This window comes from Cynoglossus semilaevis, chromosome 10, assembly GCF_000523025.1.
Source record: "Cynoglossus semilaevis isolate Cse_v1.0 chromosome 10, Cse_v1.0, whole genome shotgun sequence".
Lineage (NCBI taxonomy): Eukaryota > Metazoa > Chordata > Actinopteri > Pleuronectiformes > Cynoglossidae > Cynoglossus > Cynoglossus semilaevis.
Genome location: NC_024316.1, coordinates 11,270,300 through 11,279,070, shown reverse-complemented (window position 1 = coordinate 11,279,070; position 8,771 = coordinate 11,270,300).

Sequence of the window (8,771 nt, the reverse complement as noted above, 5' to 3'; positions counted from 1 at the left end):
GGGCAACCATTTATATCAATTTGTATCAGAACTCTATGAAATTCAGCAGGCATAATTTCTCCAAAGGTCAGAGGCTAACGCACGTAGACATGTTCAGGAGTCGGAGGATTAGATACATATTCACTTTAAACTGTTACTATTTTATTATTGTTGTCTTTAGGTCAGTCTATACATCTGTCTGCTGCCATACTATGATCTGATTATTTTATTTTTCACTTTACTCTTTTTTTATATGAACAGACGTGTATCATTTTAGGGTTTGTTTTTATTTAAGACGTGTATCATTTTAGGGTTTGTTTTTTTTATATTTAATACCAGTCATTCATTCATTCATCCATTCATTCATTCAGGTTCTATGCATTTTAGAAGAAGCCTAGGGATCGTATGTTCTGTAGTGTGGGGGATTTTCAGGCATTTTAGACCAAATATTTTATGATCAACTTACTGTAAAAACAGCACTGGCTTGGTTTTATAGGTTCTCAAATGGGTGTGGCTAATGTTCACTGTGACTTGGATTAGTGACTCATCCATGGTTTTTCAAGATAATGTTGCAAAAGAAAAACATTTTATTTTGTAATTCACATAAACATGCAATCAATTAGCTGGCAATATTACTTTTCATGACACCCCCAATTGAGGAATGCAGCTCCAAACAATCACAGAGCCATTTTAAAAGTGTTAGAAATTAAAATTCAGCCAATCAATTTTTACTTACTATTTATTATTTATTTTTATTTTTGGGTCTTTTTCTGACATCATACCAGCTCCTTCCTTTACTATCCTCTACTTTCTTCACTTAACCTTCATTTTACAGCGCGCCTGTACACCATGACATGATATTGTACATTATTTACTAAAATCCACTTTTCTGTTGGAGCTAAACAACTATTTTAACTGACAAGTACTGGAAGACAAGGAAAGAAGGACATGTTTTTCAGTAAATCACCCAAGAATGAAATGTGGAAATCCAGGAAGTGATTAAATGTTTAGTCTTCCCTGGTGTTTTATGAGGTGAGATTTACAGACAGAAATGTCACATCATTTGCAGCTCTGGTGTCGGCATCGCTCAAAAAGTAGACAGGTGCGAGCTGTTTGAAGACAGTTTTTTTTTTTTTACAATCAATCCCACCTCCTTTTCTCACAGCTGTTCCACTCAAGGTTGTTTTAGCATTGATGGAATGCCCAGCATCTCATCTCTATTGTCGAGAGTCGATCGGCCCCTAGATGACCCACATAGGTTAGAGAATCCGTGTTTCTCTCGTCTTCTAAATGTGAACCAGTGACTCACATCAGGCTGCCTTCAAAGCTGGACCTCCGTTCTAAACAGTTTCTGGGCAAATGACCAATACTTTCAGAGAAAGAAGCTTTGATTCCCATGACATATTTATTGATCATAATACCGCCTTCTGATATGTGCTGCTAGAAGGGGAGTCCTACCCTGAATATCAATGAGGTCCCACTGACAGCCAGATAGAGTAGGAATATCATCAAGGGCCTATTCATATTTCATGGTTTCTATTGCTGCCTTTTTCTCTCCTCTGTTCTATTTTCTCCTATTTTTTCCTCTTGCCCATTTCAATCTTTTGTGAATCTCATCTTCTCTTACTTCGCTAATGTTTTGTGTATAGCCACGGAGCATACCACACCGTGAAGGGAACATTCAAACCTAATTCACCTTGTTTCTATTTTAGAGGATCAAACGCAGAAGGCAGAGATCAAACGACGCTGTCTTTTTTTGGTGTGCACGCTTGTTTGTTTGTTTTTCCTTCTGCTTTCTTATTCTTGTCTTTTAGACTCGCTAGCAGCATTGCTAATTAGTACATACTGTGTACTTTTACTGCGTATGAACTGTAGTTCTCGACATTCAGAACCTAATAGGAAAAAGGATTTAAATTTAAATGAGACTGTGAAATTATTGGTACTATAATATCAGTTTATAGCTTAGATTTTTATTTAGCTTGTTCCTCCCCTTGACTTGCCCAGGATGTATCAAAGGAGCATCAAGCAATGGATTCAGGGCTCCTCATTTTGTGCTGACATTTTCGGAATAATTGAATTTTTGTCGCAGTGTTTCTCCAAAGCTCAGACCTGTTACCATCTACAGGTCAGGGGAGAAAAACACCGTTACATTTCCATGGACTTGCTGTTTGGCAGTATTATGTAAAAGATGCTACTGTGAACATATGTAATAGCTGAATAATCGGTGCCGTATACTGTTCTGTTTCATGTAACCCAGTGGTTAAATTTCCTTTCCCCCACATTTTTGGAGTTTTCGGTCTTTGTACCACTTTCTTGTTTAGCTTAACAAACTCCCATTGAATCGTCAAGTTACAGAGCATGGTTTTATTTGTTGTTTGTACATATGGTTCATATCATACTTCTTATTTCAGCTGTGCTGAGATGTGGGCACCGTTGTTTGCAGATGTTGATGAATTTCAAACACCCATCACTTCCAGATCGACTGCAACATGTTTGATTGCAGCTGTAAACCCACGGTCATGCGTCACTGCCGGCGGATGCATCCTGATCACAGCCATGTTTAAAATACAAGGCAGCTCTCTGCGTGTTTTGGCTGTAACCGTGTCACATGCGAACTTATTAAGGGGAACTCAGTGTTGTTTAGTGTCACGGGTGTTTGTGGGGCACGGTGCCACCTCGTTGTAAACACACAGTAGACCACTTCATTTTCTTTGCTGACGCGACCGAAGCTGGAACCTGGAAGGCGACTGCCTGTCCCCGATGATTTATGGTGATCCATTAATTTTTCATCTAGAGCTGTCAACTGATAAACATTTTCATTTGTTTGATACTTTTTATGTGCAGGGCCAGATGTCTGCAAAACTAATGATATTCCCATCATCAGCCTCAGCTGGGTTCTTTTTTTTTTTAAAGATATAAATTATGGACAAATGTTGGCATGCAAGCTCGCAAAATTCAGATGTTGAAAATGGTAAACACAAAACATCAGTACGTCAGCTCAGAGCGTGTGTAACACTGTGATGTTATCAGTGTTTAAACAAGGCACACAGAACTGAATGGTTCCAGTCGTTCCACTCTGTCAGTCCACTCACACCCTCTGGTCACTTGTCATACTTCATCATCCATCTTTCTCCAAACGGGCCATAAATTTATAAGTCTTACATCACACTTTGTTCAAGAAGAGCTGAAGCTATTAATTAAGATCATAAACTTTCTGTTATTTGTGACGTTTTAAATCGAATGAGAAATAGTTTAGTTTTTCCATACTTTTCACTGAAGTATTACTCCCAAACCAGCAGAGCACTTCCTGACGTTTTCCAGAGAATATCATTAACTAAAACTCACTTGTCATATACATCTACAGTTATAATTTTGTACTGCAGTGTTCTTAACCTTAGGATTGCAACCCCACATGGGGACACCTGGAATGTCTAGTAATTCATTAAAAAAAATCAACTATATATTATTTTTTAAAATTTGGATTAGAAACATGACACAATGTCACTTCCCGGAATATCGAGTTCAAATAAAATTGAGCATATAAAAAAATCTGGAGTGCTGGAGCTGGAAAAATAAAATATAACTTTGTCCGATAATCTGGCTACTCTGTATTTGCAACACAGTTTAACAAAAATAATCAAAAACTTGTCTCTGGGGTCACCAGAAATTTGTGATGTCAAAACGGGATCATGAGCCAAATAAGGGTTAGGAACCACAGCTGTTCGGTTAGATATTTTGTGTTTTATTCACTGGCTCAGTGTAGATGCTCAGGATTTTTTCACTTGTGTTTGATCCTGATGGGTTTCTTGACTTGGGCAAAATGCACTTCAAATAGATATTTCTGCATGTCACAAGCAAAAAGAAACTTCAAAAAAGCCCCAAAAATCATGAAGAGGAAGATGTTCATTCAAGAAATCATACATTGTTGCTGTTTCTCCACATGGTGTGATCGTCTGCTGTAGAAAGACGAGATACAGAGTTACTGCTAAATGTTCAGTTCTCATAGTCAAATGTTGTCTATTAGTCAGGTGTTTTTAAGATATGGAATAGAATAGAATAGAATAATAAAACCAGCATTTAATATACACACCAACTTTATAAAAGAAAACAAAGAGCATAACGAGGTTCTAATGGTTTGAAAACCAATTTCAAATTAGTGAAATCAAATGAATCAAATTAGATACCAACCTCAGGTGTGGAATGTTGACGTTACCTTACCTCTTCTCTGGGTAGAAATGTTTTAATGAAGAACTTTAAAACTCGATCTCTGCTTTAGCTAGCACCTGTTTTGAAGCATTATTGTTGTCGTTTTTTGCTGCACAAATTACCAGCAACGTAGTCCAACAGAAAAACAATGCAATCTGGAAGGTTTTCCCCACACCCAACAAATGGGCAGCACTTCGGCCTTTGCTCTGTGTTATACCTCTTTATGAGTTATGGACTGAAGAAAACCTGACCTGAAATACCTCTTTATGAGTTATGGACTGAAGGAAACCTGACCTGAAAACGCTCTCTCACACACACACACACACCTGAAGCAGTGCTTGTATAAAAAAGCAAGATCTGGAGAGTGACCTTGTTTGACATTTGGAACCGAGACGACATCACGGTGAGAAAATTCTTATTTTCATCTCTCTTCACACACCTGCTCTCCTCTTTCTAAACTCTCCTGTCATCATTTGGGCTTTATTAAAGTGGGTTTTCTATTTCACCATTTTCCCACTCCCCTCCTTTGTCCTTCCACATCTCACTGCTTCTTTCCCCCTCCTACAGCCTGCTTGACTTTCTCATATAACCCCTCACAGTAAAAATCAAACACTGCAAATGTGTGAACCAACATTTGTTTAGAATAATATTCATCACAGAAGATCATCATTAATCCTGACTGACTACTGTTGTTTGTCACCATAAAGTTTATTTAATACGCTGTCTTCAAAGACCAGATGAGCTGCTCATTCAGCCCGTTTCATAATATCCCACTGTATATTAACTCGCTCCTCTCCTGTTGATCAATACGCACTATCTGCTCTAACCCTAATTACTGGAGCAGGCTCCCAGATCAATGGTCTACAACATTAGGATCACCTCCAATGGCCGCCATGTGGCCATTATGTGACCCAGAATTAATCATTTGAGGTGGATGTCTGTGTTTGTGTGTGTAGTCTCTGCCCACTCGGCCCACCGTCTCCTCCTCCTCTCATTGCTGTCCGATTGTTTTCCACACCTGAAAATGTGAAAAACTGAATTGCTTTTGTGCGGATTGTACTTTTAAAGCCGCTCCAATCAATATTTTTATATTAACAATCACAAGTCTCCTTGAATGTGAGTGCGTTTCGCTCACAGTGATGAGGATTTAGGGATTTTATTATGCTGCACTGCAGATCTTTGCAGCTCTACAGAGCGTTTGAGCTTCTGTGAACTTAGTGTTTAGAGAGTAAACAGCAGCGGTCCTGTGTTGTCATTTCAGCTTTTACAGTCATGTTATTTATTATAAACAAACGGTTGGTCTCTCTGTGGTCTTCTTTACACCAGTCGCTCCTTGGACGATAATAGAATGACCGGCGGTGTTTGGATTAGTTAGTCCTGCATAACTGATCAACTAAACAGAGCGGAACAAAACCGTACTTTAACAAGACCCAAAAGTGCTTCTTCTCAGCGTTTTGAACTTTTCCGACATTAAACTTTGGGCTGGATGTATTGTACAGTTGCAGGGACACATATTTCCCACAGGAGTTGGTGAAGACCACAAGAGAGGCTGAAATAGATTGATTTTTAGGCTCAACTTTTCGAGGCAGCCAAGGATGCTGGGTGAGATGGATGGTAATGTTACTCTACCTGCTACAGGTCAGGCACGCTCTATAAACAACAACATGTTGTTTGGACGTGATCGACGTTTTCCATTGTTATGAAATAATATAATGAGATAAATGTACTAATGATCATTTGACAATTGACTTAATAACTGCTGTTTAAGGCCTCGTCATGCATATATATATGTAGTAAAATATATATTTTATGTATGTATAAATATATATATTTTCATGTGTATATATTGATTTAAATATTGTATATGTATGAATATGTACTTATACATATGTATGTATTTTATATATATATTTATATAATATTTTAGCCAGTGAAGGATATTTACCAAAGCACCGTTCCTAAAATTTGAATATGAACTGTAACTTATGACATCTTTTCAACCCATTTTTTTTTCTGCTGCCATTGTGACCAAACATCATAGTCAACTATGAAACAGTGGTCCCATAGAGTAGCAGATAACTCACCTCCCTGCCTTGCAACCAGAGAACAGAGAGTCCTGTGTCCGATTCCCAGAGGAACCACAAGGGGCAGCCTGTTGCAGCAGATCTGCTGTTTGCACAAGAATTTCCCAGTGTGAGATGATTTGATGAATTTCACATCAATCCCATTACTTTAGCTGATTCTCTCCAACACCCAGGGTCAGATATTTGGCTTGAAGTGAATGCCCTTAAAAAAAGTCACTAGAGCAATTTTTGTTGTTGATTCTAAATTTAAATAATGTTTCCACAGCACGCACGGTTCAGTGTACTTGTCTATCGCATGCCAGACAGTCAAGAGAAAGACATTTGATTGCCCTTGAAATCATCACTAATGAGCTAAAACATACTGTATGCCACTGGGGCAAAAAAAAATCACTGTTCTGAAGGGTAATTTTGTACCTGGGATTTAAATCTTTATTTAGCGTGATATTGTAATTTTTTTTGGCAGACTAGTTTGAAGCACGCCACACATGTTTATTTCTGTTTACAGCAGGGAAGTGAAATTGGGTCACTGGAGACATTCTCATGCCAGGTGTGAACATGATCAACCATAAAACTATGAATATTAAATGACTAAAGGGATACACACACACACACACACACACACACAGATGTGTGTTTCTGGCTGGCGTCCTACTCATTTTAGATGGCAAGGATTTAAACATTTGTAAAAATGGCTTCAGTCCTACGTGCTGGGTCACCTTTTATAACATCTGCCTCTCTGTTTTACAACATTTTCTTTATTGTAATTATCTCCGTCCGATTGGAACTAAATAAAACCAGGCCGTTCAGAACGACTGGTCTGACTCATTTAATGACTTCAGGTGAAGGAACCGATCCCTAGCACTGATTTTACTAGAACTTTTATTACAACTACCAATGGAGCTGGAGGTGTCAGGACGTTCTTCCGTCCCGGGAGATTTTACTTTCTGTCTTTTTCCATTAGCTTTTCTCCTTGTCCTCTTCTTACACCCACAGGGTTCTTCTCTTCTCACACCTCCTTCACATCCTCTCATCCCTTCTTTTTTTTTTTTCTTCTCCTCTGTCGCAGGTTTCACCTCCTCTCTGCACTTCCTCCCTTTCGTTCTCAGATGTCCTCAGTCAACTCTTTACCTCCTCCCTGCCTTCTTCTTTCCATCCTTTTCTCCTTACTTCCATCTTCCTCTCTCACCTCCTCACCTCCTTCTTTTACCTTCTTACATCCTCTCCCATCCATCTCCCTTTTCTCCTTCCCCTTCATCTTTCTCTTTACCCTCCATGCCCTCCTCTCGTTCTTCTTAACAATTTCTCATTCATCCTGTCTCCCCACTCCTGAGGCTTCCACCTTTAACACCTCCTCCCTGTCTTCTTGACTCCCTCTCCTCTCTCTCCCTCACTCTTTCTTTTCCTCCTCCTCCTGCACTGCCCGGCATGACGTAGGACCAGATCAAGGAACAGTGTTGCCGGGAGTAGCAGGGATTGAGAGCAACGCGTTGGAATGCAACTCCAGCCGAGACCCTGAAGAGGAGGAGGAGGTGGTGGTGGTGGAGAAGGAGGAAAAGAAAAAGGAGGAGGAGGAGTGAGGGATGGTCGAGAGCAAGTATTTCCACTTACTCTTACATTCTCTTTTATTCCTTCTTTGAACATTTTCCTTTTTGATTTGTCTCTTCAGTCTTACATCTTTATTCTTTCTTCATTTGTCTCTGTTTCTGAAGGTAGGTGTCAGGAACTGTTCTTCTTCTGTTCATCACGTAGCCCTCTGTGTTTGCTCTGACCTTTCACCTGTCTTTTGTTTCTCTGAATGTGCTTCACTTACACTGAAACTGTTTTTGATTTATAGTTCCTTATCTTTGAGCCGATGTTGTGTTTGCTCCTCAGCCTTATCTGACCGGGGATGTTGTGTTGTGTTCACCAGTCGTCGGTCATACTGTACAGCCAGCTGTCTGTTTGTCTGGCTGCTTGCAATGTAAATGCCAGGCAGAGAGTGTGAGAGAGAGCAAACAGGCAAACACATGGAGATTCAGATGGATACACATTCACACACATTCACAAATCCCCTTGCCTGCCTCACAAGAGCCTCTCTCTCTCTCTCTCTCTCTCTCTCTACTTTATCAGCAGAATGAAAGTGCTTTCTGCTGTTATTTGAATGAGACAGAAAAGAACCCTATTCAGACCCTGTGTCCGGCTTTTATTAACACTGTGTGTCACTGAGGCACATTAGCCTCCTCTCCCTAAAACCCTGAGTCTGTCGGCACACACACACGCACAAAGACAAATACACACTCATACAGGGAGGTCTCCAGTTCAGGTATGATGATGAGGATGATGATGATGATGCCCCCCTTCCTCCCCTTTATTCCCTCTCTCCCCTTTCTCTGTCATACCCCTGTTTTTGTTGGCTCCTCCTCACTCAGGGTCTTTTGTTACCTCACCCTCCTCCTCCCACTCTTCTTCTTTTCCACCACACCTCCCTTCCTCTCTCCATCTCTCCCTCTCTCTCTCCTTCTT